General features: G+C 38.3%; 1 long non-coding RNA gene across 6 annotated transcripts in view; it reads right to left on the bottom strand.

Moving 5' to 3' along the window:
• Positions 1-510: 510 nt before the first annotated feature.
• The window catches only part of LOC308062934, a 109,325-nt gene continuing 95,315 nt past the window's right edge, over positions 511-14,520 (bottom strand). For all 6 annotated transcript variants that reach the window (XR_013927754.1, XR_013927755.1, XR_013927756.1 and 3 more), the window contains one exon: positions 511-10,854. This is a non-coding gene — a long non-coding RNA (uncharacterized lncRNA). The remainder of the gene's footprint in view (positions 10,855-14,520) is intronic.

The raw sequence follows: 14,520 nt of genomic DNA, 5'->3' as shown, positions 1-14,520 counted from the left end.
TGCTCACTGTATGGGTTTCCAGCTCCACAGAGGATGGGTGAAGGCCAGGTTTCCTCTTGATAGGTTTAGGTGTAGATCCACAGACACTAAGGCTGCTGAACTCCTCTGAAAATACACATATCAAAGGACAGCTTGTGACATAAGCAAATATTATTTTCATTTCTCAGAGCAGCAACAGCCACTGTGAAGTTCAGCAGCAGATATGGACTTTTATCAGGTTTGGGTTTTTTTTTTTTTTGTATTATTGCAAGCTGAAACTGTCCACAGTACACTGGCACTCCTTGTGTTACTTTCTTCTTTTACCTCCACCCTTTTACTTCTGTTCTTGTTGCCTGTCTCCTACCTTTCTCTCTGATACTTGAAAAAGGTATGTAACCACCACTTACTGCTGAGAGCCAGCTTAGGTGCAAATCAAGTGACTGTGTTACACCTCGGGGTTTTTAATTTTTCTTTTTTCCTTTTTTTAAAAATTTTCATTTTTCATTTTCATTTCATTTATATTCTTCCTCAAAATTTATTTTTTCCTCTTTTTTTTTTTTTTTTTTTTTTGCATTGAAGACTATTACTCCTGCCTCCTCACTGCAATAAAATTATTTTTTTACTCTTTCTTCTCATGATTTTTTTTTCCCCAGTCACTTTGGGGGGATCCTCAGATACTTTACAGGCCTCATGCTTTCCCTGTCTACCCCCTCCCTGCTTCTTGCACTTCCCTGATGGAGTCTCAAGGTCACGATTGCTGCTGATACAGCTAACTCAAGCAGTGCTGCAGTTTCTCCCTCATCCTCTTTCTGTGATGATATCACCTCTTGTCTGTCCCCAGGATTTAAGATACTGGGTTACCAAAGGGGGATATGAAATATTCCATAATAATACAGCAGGCCTGACAACATTTTGGAAAGTTTTCAGAGAAAACTCCCAGGTAAGCCCCTGTCACCATTATCTCACTCGTATTTCCCAGAGGTTTCCTATGTAATGTTTTACAAGGAACTGGTAGAAAGAAAAAGTTAGAATATAGTGGAGAAATACTAGGAAATATTTCTTGGGACTTCTGAAAGATTGAAGTTCCTCCTGAGAAACTATTGAGGAAATTAAGTGTAAGAGGTTGAAAGGGAAAGTTGTTGTTTAGAAACAGCACTAGTATTGTTTAACAGAAATTAAAGTTGATTTTTGGTACAGAATAAGCTCTATAGTTCACTCTCAAAAAGTATCCTACAGTTAAAACACGGAAATTTTTAAGTGGGTGATAGATGAATACAAATCATTTCTCCTGTCCATAGCTAAGCTGCTCAATCTGATGCATTGAGCAGTGGCCAATGAGTGGAAAAATCCCACAGACAAACTCTGTGTGTGTGGCAGAGGGGGAAGTGGGAGAGGTGGGGAACAGGGACGGGGAGGGTGTGTTTTTCCAGAATTATCACAGGTTTTGAGCCTCTGATAGGATTTCATCTGCTCTTGTCCTCAGCCTTGGAGTGTGGTGTGCCCATTAGAGGCAGGATGCTTGTTCTCTATGGGGTATTTATCTTGATACCCCCTCTCCACTCTCACTGCTAACGTGACAAAAAAAATCAAGAATGTTTAATGGTGAGATGGAGGAAGAATGGAGGCAGATGGGGACATTTAGAAATAATTAAAAAAACCCATTACTTACTGAGTTTTGTAATTGTGTCAAATATCTGTCTGTACATATGTCTCCTTACCTCTCACATCCTGCTTATCCTTACTTTGTTATCATTTTGTCATAGGAGCATGTATGTTTGGGCAGCACCTCGCACAAGTTCATCCCTACTTCTGAATTTTTTTTATTCATATTAATAAATCTGCTCTTGTCTAATTCCAGGATGTAGTAGAGCTGTAGTTACTAGTTTTACTGTTTTTCCTTTATGCTATAATAAAGCTAAGATTCTTTTTAAAATAATGTATAATTAACTTGTGGAATTCACTGATTCCAGGTAAGAACTTTGTATGATTTAAAAGTAGATGAGATATTTACATGAACTTTATGTGCCTTTAAGTGTAAAAAGTGTAAATTTGGGGTAAAAATTCATAATGAAGATAAGTTTTCATGCTTCAGAACAAGAACCAACCACTGTGTGGGGCTGCAGAGAAATTTCCCCTGCAGCCATATAGTGATGTGGTCTTTTAAAGATGATTTCTTTGCCTTTGCTGAAGCATCTGGTATTGACCATTACTGACGTCTGAATAGGGCATGAGAGGGACTGTGGGATTCATGTGTTGCTAAAGAACAGACACCACTTTGTTTGGGACAGATACTTCTAGCCTGAGTTGAGGCAGCCTAGAAGTAACAATTGTTTGATAACATTTAAAGAGTCGGTATAAACTGAGGACCAAATTAAGGTCACGCTGTTAGCATATACTTGGTAAGAGTACACAGCTACCTTTAGGATTTGCCAGATCTTATCCTTTTATCTCAAATGGAAAATATTTTACATAATTAAATTACAGGCAAACTAGTAATTTGTTCCTTTAGAATTTAGTTAATGTGATACTGTACCAGCAAATAATCCTTGTGTGACATGACACGCTAATGAACGCTGGAAGCTGAGGGGAAGTAGAGGTTGCAAAATATTTTAGTAAGCCTAACGGTGTTAAAAGAAAAAATGTTTCTGATTAGGCTTCTTTGGCTCCATTTTCGATCACGGGTGGTCTGTAATTCAAGACCCAATAGTTGTATGAGAGGCAGTCTATAGATCAAACAGAAGTGTTAAGGTTAATGGAGAAATTGCCAGGTGAAGTTGTATAGCCTATATAACATGGGAGGTCAGAAAAGTTAATCACTATATTCTTTCTCATTTCAATTCTATCAGTTTTCTAAGTGTCTGCATTTCTGCTGGCAATTAACAAAACTGTATGACTTGGATTTGGAAGAAAATGGAACACAAAATGTTAATTTGCAGGAGATGTGTCCAGGCTGACCCTGAAACGAGTAAGGATTACATTACATCAAGTTAAACAAATTTCACCATGCTCAACAGAAGAATACAGGTGCAAAACTGAAGTAAAAGAGAAAACAGCCAGCACCATAAGCTGTACAATATCAGTGATACGCACCTTACTTTTGCACAAACCATCATAATAATAACTGCTGTGGAAGGTTATGATCTCAAGAGATGTGATCAGTGTCATATACTCAAATATAACTGTGTGTGCCCCAGAAGACATAGACATACGAACCACTCAGAAGGACAGAAGAGAATGACTAGATCTTTTGCTCTTAGCCATTAACTGTCTCTCAGGGAATACTGCATGTACACTATGATCACAGCTCGAAAATGCACAGTTATGAATTTACTGATTACTTGTGGGTTTTCATTTTTACGATGGGGGCCAAAATGATGCTGTCACTAAGCTTCTTCCCATGTGTGGGTGGAAACCACTAGTTCTCTGTAGACTCTTGGTTTATTTTTTAGTGCATCTTTGTCAGTTGGTCAGTCCACTTCCCTATAAGAACATGAGAGGTGTCATTCCTGTAGGAGGAGAGGGTAAACTGAAAATAAAACAGATCAGATCCTGTGAGGAGTCAAAATGGAGTTGGGTGTGTAAATCAGGATTAAACTTCAAAAAGCAGCAAAAATGCAGTTCTTTGTTGGCCAGAAATTTTTTGAGTCTATGATAGTGTAGGGTTTTTTTTTCTCCTGAAATACCTCCTACTTAGTTTGCTCTTTTGTTTACTGTTTGTGCTCCAGGTTGTAGGATGATGAACTCATCACAGAAATGATAAAGAGAATGTGCATTAGTATTACTCCAACACTAAAAAGTTGACTACAACTTAATTTCAAGCTATAGGTTGATTCTGCAGTAGTTTTGCATGTATACTATGTGGCCACAACACTTCAGAGCCCTCTTTCTCCTTGTTCAGATCCCACTCTATATTCTACAGCCTACCAAAAAGTTTTGATGAGATCCACTTATATAAGAAGTAAAACACAACATTCACTGTATAATGTTATGAATTCTAGATACATAGATACATTAGAAAAAGGTGTCTTGACATGTTCATTGAAATTGAAAATTTTATAACAGAAACAAAACACCTTAGTAAGAAGTTGGTATTGCCCACCTAATACAGACACTGTGAATAAAAAGCAATGAGTTTGAGTTAATTGATGAAAATTAAAGATAGTTGTAGCTAGAGAGTTGAGGCAAAATTTTGCCTGTTGGTGCAAAAAGGAGCCAGTGGCCAGGGTTTCTTTTCCATCTGAGCTCCTGCTATTTCCAAGTAGCTTGAATTTCTAAAGACTGCCTAGAGAGAGCAATCTCTCCTCTGTTGAGAGCATAAGACCTATACAACCTGCCTGCTACCCCTGTCGCGTTACCCAAATGGTGGCTGGGCACACCATCCCCTTTTGCTCTTGAGCTATCTGTTGCTTGGTAGTTTATGCTTTTTTTTTTTTTTTTTTTTTTTTTTAAATATTGTTTCTTTGTTCTGACTTTCTTCTTTTACCAAAACCAAGTAGTGCCTACTGTTTTCTCCCCCTAATTTTTAGATTGGCTTTTAAATCCAAAGTATATATAGAGAGAAGAAATTACTTCTGGAGTGCTTGTTGAACTAGTGTGGGTTTTTTCCTTGCTTGTTTTTTTTTCCTTGTTTTTGTTTCTTTTTCTTCCAACATCTCCCCACCCCACCCCCCGCCCCCAGTCTCTTTCAGCCATAGCGACTGTAGAAGCTGCCTGTAACAATAATAGGCAAGCATTTTTCCATTCCAAACAGAAATGGAGCCTGATGGTATCCCTATAAAGGAATATACAAAACCTTTAGGTGGCAGCCAAGGGCTACAGTTTGGATTCCTAGATTTATTAGTTGTGTGGTTTATGGTCTCTGCTTCAGGTGGCAAAGAGGATAGGATGAAGAATTAATTTATTATCCATCCAAAAGCAAAGCAGAAGAAATGTCACACAGGTGAAATTTTTTGAAAAGCTGGGTTTGTCTAGATATACAGGAATGCACCTAGGAGCTCTTTCAGTGGTCTGTTACCTTTCTGCCACCCTCTGTCTCCTTCAAAGTACTCGTAAAAGAACACCCTAAAGCCTGACATCTTACTCCTGTTGATAAATTTGTTATAAAAATGGCATTCAATATAGTGCTTTCATATTGTATTCAGAATGTGAACGATAACACATGTCTGGACCTGGGAGGAGGTTGGAAACACTTGACAGCCCGCTGGCATGCACCTCCTTAGCCCCACAGCCCATCACAGCAGGTGTAGAGGAATGAAGCTGGGTTAATTAGCATTGATAATATACAACTGTGGGCTGGCTTCAGGGGCGGCGGTTTGGCTGATTTAGATGAGGTGCAGCTGTGGCTGGTTAAGTGAAGTGGTTGAGAGCCAATGGAGAGAGAGCAGCTGAGAGGGGAGAAAAAAAACAGAGAGAACACACAGCTTGGATGAGGCAAGATGAGGAGAAGGCCACAGAGGGACTGGCATGAAGAGTGTGCTGGTATGAGCTGGTAAAAGACCTTGTTGTAGCTTGGTAGTTTGAAGAGTGCTGTGACAGTAAGGAGCTGCTGGTCCTCTTGCTTCTCTGGCACAATAATGTCCCTGCAACTCTCCCAGGGAGTTTAGGGCATGCTGTGGGAGATGGCATTGCCAAAGATGGTCATTCAAATGGTATATTTAAGAACTGTAATACAGGATTACTGTCCTTGTGCCACTCTAAAACAGAGCTTTATGAAAATGTGGGTGGGTTTTTTTCCATAAAATGGACTTGTCAAAATCCTGAGGTTAATTTGCTGCTGTTATGCAGTAATGTTGAAATTCTGCTGAAATACATTGTTACAATATGTAATTAAGTTGTCTAGAGATGTCATAATGTTTGTTAATGAAAACAAAACTATTTGAAAGAAACTGTAGACTCCAGAGACTTTATTTTAGTTATTTATGCATCTTTGTTTTTACAAATAACTGCATAATGGTATATTTTGATATGGAACATTTTTTTTTTACTTACTGCCATTTTCATGCAAGAAAACATGGCCACATTTGTATTATGTATTTTGGGAGTTAAAACCAGAAAATGAGAGATTTAGTAATAGCCTAATCTGTTAATTACACAAAGAAAAACTTTGGGAACGGTACAATAAACAATCACATGCACCTACAAACCACATTGTTTACCTCAGCATTGTCGCACCATCCCAGATAGGCTGAAGTATTCAACATTGCTGTCAGAAGCCTATATATATGTGGAACAAATACCCAAATCAGCAGTGAGACAAGGAATTGTACCCTGATTACAAGCCAGATTTTAAAAATCAAGTAGCTAAATGACTAGTGATTCAATAACTAATAAGATTGATTTACATCAAGATTTGCATTGAAATATAGAACTTTGTTTTAATCAGTTTGTGAATATGTAAGGTCTGTCTGAGTATGCAGGTATTTATTAAATAAGATGATTTGGGGTTTCTTCCTTTTTCCATCTCTTTCCCTGCCATATTCTGTATTTTGTGTGAACCCATGTGAATGACTGGGGGCATACTGAAGTGCCATTTCCAGTATTTCTGAATCTTCAGGTACAAGCAAGGGTCTCTCCAGAAGACTTAATGGCTGTTTTAACACAGACCTGTGCTGGGGCTGATACATCTGCCTCTGTGCAGAGCCTGTTCGCTGGTTTGTGTCTAGTTAGCTCTGAGTAGAAGCGGAGTGGAAGGAAAGAGGTAAGCGAGCCTGGCTTCTCCCACCTGTGGACATGTGCCATGCTTTTCTTAAGGCTGTTATCCCCTTACTCCCTTGCGTTGCTGCATAGTAGTTCACCTGCATTGCATAAAAAAGGGCAGGCATCAAGCTTTACAAATCCTTTGCATTTTGTTAACTCCCATTATCTGGCAAAAAATTCCTCTTGTTCAAGTCTCTGCTTGACTGACTACAAGAGGTTTGCATTCACCTCCAGGAAGCAAAGAATAAGGCATTTAATTCACATGGTTGAAATGACTTAATGAACAGAATGCTCTGAGCCGATGTGGAACACAGCCAAGATACTATAAAAGATGCCCTTGTTATTCAAGAGTCGCCAATAGATGTTTACATGATAAAAAAAGGTAAAGACAAAAATTTTCCAACCAAAAGACACTCACTCCTCTTGCATGTATATTTCTCATTACTTGCATTTTTTTTTTGTTCATATAATAAAACACTGGAGACTGACTTCCTAGAAGCAGACTTACTAAATGGTCCACTCTTTATTTTAATAATTTATTGCTGCATAAACATTTTCTTCAATTAAAAAAATGCCCATCTACCTCATATGCAGCTGTGCAGTCTCTCTCGGGGTAAAATTTCTCTGGAGGCTCTGTCTCATACTAATGGTTTTCTAAGTGACAGTGACCAGCTGGACATTTATGCTTTGTCTCGTGATGAGCTACACTAGGATGGTTTGTGACACATTTCCCTGCCTGGGGAATGTTTAGTATATGGGGTGGCTTAAAATGTTTGTTTGGATGAGATGAGAAATGATCTCTCAAGTTGCTGGGAAGAGGAGGCTTAGTGCAATGGGAGGTAAGAGAGGATGTGTCCAGTATGGTGAAGAAGGAATTACATGCTAGCTCATCTAAATAGTAATAGCAGGTGTGGGTAATTGCACTTTAATAAAACTGTATTTGAAAGCAGCTAAACTGTAGTTTCTTAGCAACTGCTACTGACAGCCACATTTTAGGTGGCCAAGGCTTTCAAATTAGGCAACACCCATACCCTGCTATACAACAGCATTAAATGGAGAGAATCACCAAAGCAGAAGTGTTTCTACTCTCTAAAGAGAAGCACAAAAGAGGGCCAGAGCCACAGAGGTGGTGATGAAGTAGAAAAAGCAGAAATTAAATCTACATTTCTAGGTAAGCCTTTTTAGGGAGAACTGCTGGGAAGAACTGTTGCAGAGAAAGGCATGACCCACTAGACAATGCGATGTGGACTTTAGAGAACGTTGGCCGGGGTGTGATTTTTATGTTGGTAACTTCATTATTTTCTTAACACATTTTTTTATGTCTTATGTATTTGTCATGTAAAATCTATGTGTGTGTGTATAAAAGTGCATATAAAGGATTTTATTTTATGTGAATGAGTGTGTCTTTAGTGTGAAATGTAAATGTTGTAAGCAGTCTTCATCACTTAAGACCATGGTGCCAACGAGGTGGTCGTGGATAAGAACATTTCACGGGAGAAGACTGTGTGAAAGCCAACCAAGAAAAGATAAAGAGCACTAAAGAGGAGTCAGAAGGGTTCATATTTTTGGCTAATTGATGCAAATTTACATTTGGCTAACATCTTATAGTGTCTGAATTGTTTTCAGTTCCTTACGGATGCTTTACAGAAAGCATTATTTCTGATTGTTAATATTATCGTGAGTTAGCTAGGTCCTATCCTAGCAGTCAATAACACGCTCTTAATTTGTTATCTGTAGAGCCAGCAAAAAGTTAACTATATTTTTTTTTTCCTCATTTGAAACCAGAATATTTTCTGGCAATACATAAGATTTAGATACATTGCCCTGGGGAAAATTTCTCCTACTCAACATGGAAAAGCTAATATATTAGTTAAGGTGCTCCCTGGATTAACAAACTTCAAATTCTGGGCAAGTTCCCTAACTTCTGGTTTACTATTTTGGTGAGTGAGAATGTCAGTCTGTCTTTTACATGAATGGTATGGTATTTTGTGACCTTATTCCAGCTTCGTAAAATTCCTACTATTTTAAAGTAAAACTTGCGTATGCAAAAGAACAATGGAATTGCCTTATACAGGTTTTAAAACCTGTGTATCTTTCCATTTTTTTCTTCCAATTGCAAAGCATATATCTCTGGCCTGGCTTTCTGTAACACAGATATATAGAAAAGATGTTTGTGAAAAGGACTTGTTCTAACATGACATGCCAGCATTCATGAAGACAGTGTAGTGTTTATTTAGAATGAGATGAGGCTATACAGAATATACACGGTATCAAAGACTGATAAATAGTAATACAGTTCATTTTGTTCAGTCCACTAGCTGTTTAACTTCTATCCTATGTGTCCTCATACAACCTGTAGTACGACATAGATTCCAGTAAACCACAGTTAAGTCACTTAGTTATTTGATCCAAAACACATACAGTATTCCCAAGAGCTCCCTATGAGGTCTCCACATAGTTAGAGACAGTTCTTGGATTTGAGAAGAACTTATTTATCCATGACTGTTTGCTATTAGATGGTGAGTCTCCAAATATTCCTTTGTCAGGAAAAGGTTTTTAGCCTTTTAGTAACACCTCATTGAAGTATCTATCCATGAGCTTTTAAAAAACTGCATGTGAGACTTGCTGATAACTTTAATTTGTTGAAATCAGTCTGGTGTTTTTTCTTCTCATATTTCAGTGTTTTATTCCTGACTTGTTAGTTCTACTATTTCTTCATGTGACATAAACCTCATTTTTCAGTACTTCACTGTCTTGGATTTTTTATTTTATATTCCACAGACTTGATGAACGACTGTGACTTTCATTGTAAGACTGTACACAGATGCTATAATGCAGGATATATTTATCAGCTTGAATTTTAGGACAGAAAACACTAAAACTGCATGAACCTGAGTAATAATTTCTGTTGTCTTCAGTACCTCTAATTTTGATGAACATGTTCCTCTTTCTTTCTGCAGGTGTTCATAGATTATTTTTTTCCAAGCAGAAGTACTAAATTACAAATATGAGTGGACTCTGCAAGTCAATACAGACTGCTACACATTGAACCCAAATTTTCAAAAATGGCCTGAGATTCAAAGTGCTTCAGAACTGAGCAACACAATTTTAGACATCTGATGTAGACAGGAGCTGATTTTTTCCCTCTAGTTCCCACTGAAATTAAGTGAATTGCAATCTGAAATCTGAAGATGGCTGATTAATTCAGTGCACACATTGCAGTAATAAAAGCCACACATGCCACATGCGATTTTTTTTCTTACAGAAATCCAGTCTTGGTTACAAACAAAGCTGCCACCTCTTTCTGTGTTCCTTTTTTTTTTTTTTTCCTAGCTGAACTAGGAAAGGTTGGCTTAAATGATTAAAAACAAATTGTCACAGATACTGCTTAATGTTTGGTGGTTTTATTTTGTGGAATAGGAATGCATTTCTTTCAATACTTTTATTCAAAATGAATGATATGATCTTTCTTTAGATATTTCTCAGTTATGTTTGTTTCATTCAAGTATACTGTCTGAGTGATATTCAGAAACAACTTCCATATTTGTATGTCTTATTTACTTATGCCATATAGAATTTTAAAGGTGTCTTCATTGGCTGATGGCAGGGCACCTATCCTGTAAATGAACATGTTTTTGTAGTTTAAAAGAGATAATGTTGTCTCTATACAGCCTTTGTCTATTACTGCCAATTAAATCATTGACACTTTATTTCTCTTTTATTGTCTGTAGTCTAGGATTGAAATGCAGCAGTGACTCACTGTAATATAAAACAGGTCCATATTTTGCTTCTTAACTTTATGCTTCTTTTCAAAGTATGGGTGTGCCAGCTTGTGGCATCACTGGGAAAGAATTTGGAGGCAGAATAGAAGTATTCATTCCTCTCACCAGAATATTCCACCTATTTAAAGATCTTAAAGCAGGCAGATGGGAAATGCTTAGAAAAATACAAACCCAGGGGAAGCAGAAAAAGAAAGGTTGGAATGGACCATCTGTGAAAACTTTTTGAGCATCAGATACAAGACTTGAATAGCTGGCATAGAGAATGAAAGGCTCATTACCTCCAGATGAGATGCTGGGTCTGCCTTAAATATTGCAGGATTGTTCAAACTTCACAGGAGTAATTCTGGTAGTTGGATGAGTCACATTATCTGGGCTGGATTCAATAGGCTGACACCACCTGAGCAATTAAACAAAACAAGGGTCCTTTCTTTTATGCCAGGTTATACACAGGATTTTCAGTCTTGCTGTATTGTGCAATGCAGGAAAGCTGACTTTGGTGAGACAAATTTGGCAATTCCATGAGAATTCCTGAAATTATTTGAGTGAAAAACCAGCTGGATCATTTTACCACTAGACATACTGGTCTATGAAAAGTAATGATCAAAATCCTAACTATATAATTAGGGATATTTTTTCTTACTTTTTTTCTCTGATCACCCCCCACACACCCCAATTAATTTTATTTTCCAGTAGATTCTGATGGAAATATTTTTCCTTATTTTTTTGGTTTCTCTGGGTGCCTAAGTTTGAAGAAATGAACATTTGTTTTATTAGCAGTAATGTTAAAGAGCAGTAATCTGTTTTAAAAAACTATTTTTAACACTGTTATCATGTAGCAATAAACAATTCTCAGCCATAGAATCTTTTCCTGAGATGAAGGAGAGAACAGCTACAAATATGAGCAGGAGGTGAAACTGGCTATAATTTAAAGACCACCTCTAAAATAACCTGTATTATTTTGAAAGTAGTTGTAAAGTCATCCTGTGTTCTCTTCCCCCACACCCCTCTGCCCTGAGATTTTTGTTTGTTGGGGTTTTTTTTAAGTGAAGATCCCAGTTTCTGAGTAAAAACTTGGAATGTGTGTATATAACAACATAATTAGTGAATACAGTAAGTGAGCCATTCAAATTGGAATGAAAAATTCCCCACCAGATTTTATAACAGCTGCTGAAGTCATGTGGATAAGCCTGCTCCCAGTCTGAACATCACGGGAAAGACAGATCAAAGGATTGTTCAGAGCTAACCATGTCTAGAGTAGGGTAAAAGAAACAAGGGCAAAACTATGTTTATTTTTTGAGGGTTTTAAAAATTGCTTTTGTTCATAATTATTTAATAGAGAACAGAAACCTTGTGTTAAAAATTTCAGGCTCAATTTGAAGTTATTCACCCAGATTCTCCATAGGAACAAACATGTTGCTATGGAGATGGACCAGAGCAAAGACAAAATATAGATACAGATAAATTCCCCAGAGGAATGTAATTCAAGGCATAAGCACACTGCTTAAACAGTATAAACACTGTCCTGGTATGCCTTGTTTTCTCCATTGAAAGTACAATAAAATAACCCTAATCTTAAATGATCTGCTGTTGTTTTAGGCATAGCTTTTAAAAGATTAGTCATTCTTCTAATATTTTTTTTTCCATAAAGGACAATACAGAAACTTTTTTGTTATTGCCTAAGTGCTGTTAAAAGAAAAGGGGAAATCAACAATAAAATGGATAGAACTTTGCAGAAAAAGCAGTGGTAAGAACCTGATATAAAGATATCTTTGCTTTCTGTGAGTTGAATATTGATGACAAATGTATAAAATGTATTCCTGTTTCTTCATTGTTATAAGATATCCATGTGGAACTTCTGAGAGAGAAAGGATGGGTGCTTCTTCTCTGAAACCCATGCATCTGCTGCTTGGCATAAGCAAAAATTCTTTATTAAGCTTTTGGATAAGAGTATCTCTAACCAGTAATGCACCAAAGGGGAAACTCATGCCTAGATCAGTGCTACGTTCATTGAAGTGCATTATTTCTGTCTGTATTTCCTGCATGTGCTGTCTAAAATAATGGCTTCTATTTCAGATTAAGTATCTGATTGTATTATCACTTTCTTGTACGTCTCTGTGAAAATAGTAAGAATCCTAGCACATTGTATCAAAAAGGATAGGTTAAAACCACTCCTGTGGTTTTTTTCCCTCATATGCATTATTTTTCTAGGCCTCTCATTTTTTTGCAAGTATCTTCTGGAATTCAATGTACATGGCCTTTTATAGCATTGCGTCACTGTGTAGTACCACAACATGAAGAAGAAAATACTCAAACTATAAATCAGATAGACCTTCTTCATGGATACCCCATTCTTAACATTACATCTGGAAGCTATTAAAACGAGTGGACTTCTCTTCAGGGATATTTTAGAGACCATAAGGCACAGATTTTTAAATACTTCTCTGCAGCTGTGACCACCAGCCAGATTTTTTGATTGAAACGTGACTGTGTTTTATATACCTCTATATAGTCCTCTATATTGCATGTATTACCTAATGTAGATGTGTGTCAGCATTAAAGGGCCCGAGATGAAAATAGATGGGTGGTTTCAGAACCATGCTCCTGCAGTGAACATCACAGAGAATGAGGTCCCTTGGACCCTAGTGACCCACAAAAGCAGGACTTTGCTTCAGTCTCCACCCTTCAGCATTACAAACAGAAACAGATATGAAGATTTAACAGCTACAGACATCCACAAGCAGGGTCTGCATGGAGAAACTGTACCAGCAGCACACCATGGTTACCACAAAAACATTGTGTGCTTATAGTGGGTGATTCTCTGTTAAGGGGCACTGAGGAGCCCATCTGCTGGCCTGGCAGGGACTCATGTGCAGTATGCTGCCTTCCAGAAGCTAAGATGTTGCAGAGAGGCTGCCACAACTTGCCAAGAGCACAGATTACTATCCTCTGCTACTCTCATGTGGGCATGAATGACGCTGCGAGTCAGAATCTGGGCACAATCAAGGAAGACTATAAAGCCCTGGGGGGTGTAAGTGGAAAATTTTGGTGCCCAAGTTATCTTTTCTTCCATTTTACCAGTAACAGGAAAGGATGCAGCCAGAAATAGACCTATAATGCACACCAACTTCTGGCTTTGCAGCTGGTACTGTCATGAGGGGTCTGGCTGATATGACAACGGGACATTCTTTGACTATAGCCTGTTAGGGAGGGATTGGATCCATCTGCCCAGAACAGGCAAGGGAAGCTTTGGCAGCAAGCTGGCTGGCTTAGTAAGGTGAGCTTTAAACTGAGGAACTCAGATGGAGGGGTCCAAAGTGGTAATTCTCATACCATTGCATCCAGCTGGGGAATAAGCCAGGCCAACCTGAGCAGTGACATAAGCTCCTTAGCTGCCTCCACCTCAAGGGTGCGCATGGCTATGGTGGATCCACTTGGCATCCCTCTTGGGAAACCTGCATGCTTGGTTACCTCTCTGAAGTGCCCATACACCAATGCTCTCAGCATGGGGATTAAACAGGATGAATTGGAGAATTGTATGTGGTCAGAGGGCCATGATCTCATTGCAGTTACAGAGACATGGTGGGATAGTTTGCATGACTGGAATGCTGCCATGGATGGCTTTGTACTTTTTAGGAAAGACATGCCAGCAAGGTGAGGTGTTGGAGTTGCTCTTTATGTGAGGGAGCAACTGAAGTGTATCGAGCTCTGCCAAGGGGTGGATGGAGAATGAGTCGAGAGCTTATGGGTAAAGATTAAGGGGCAGGCCAGCATGGGTGACACTGTTGTGAGTGTTTGCTACAGGCCACCTGATTAGGAAGAGGAAGTTGATGAGGCCTTCTACAGACAGCTGGAGGGAGCCTCACGGACAGAGGGGGTCACTAATATTTGATTAAGATGGATTGACATCTCCTCATTCAGTTCTGGTGGTAGGTTGTTAAAATGATGCCCTTAGAAGTTCAGAAATATTATTTGAACCCCTTCCTTACCTAAACACTACCCGGGCTATTAGGGGCTTGCTCTTAGTAACTTTCTTACTACTAAGGTCAGGTTTAAAAGAGATATG

Source organism: Falco punctatus (genome assembly GCF_963210335.1).
Source record: "Falco punctatus genome assembly, chromosome: 4".
Classification (NCBI taxonomy): domain Eukaryota; kingdom Metazoa; phylum Chordata; class Aves; order Falconiformes; family Falconidae; genus Falco; species Falco punctatus.
Note: the sequence above shows the minus strand (reverse complement) of the source record. Positions and strands in the feature narration are given on the sequence as shown.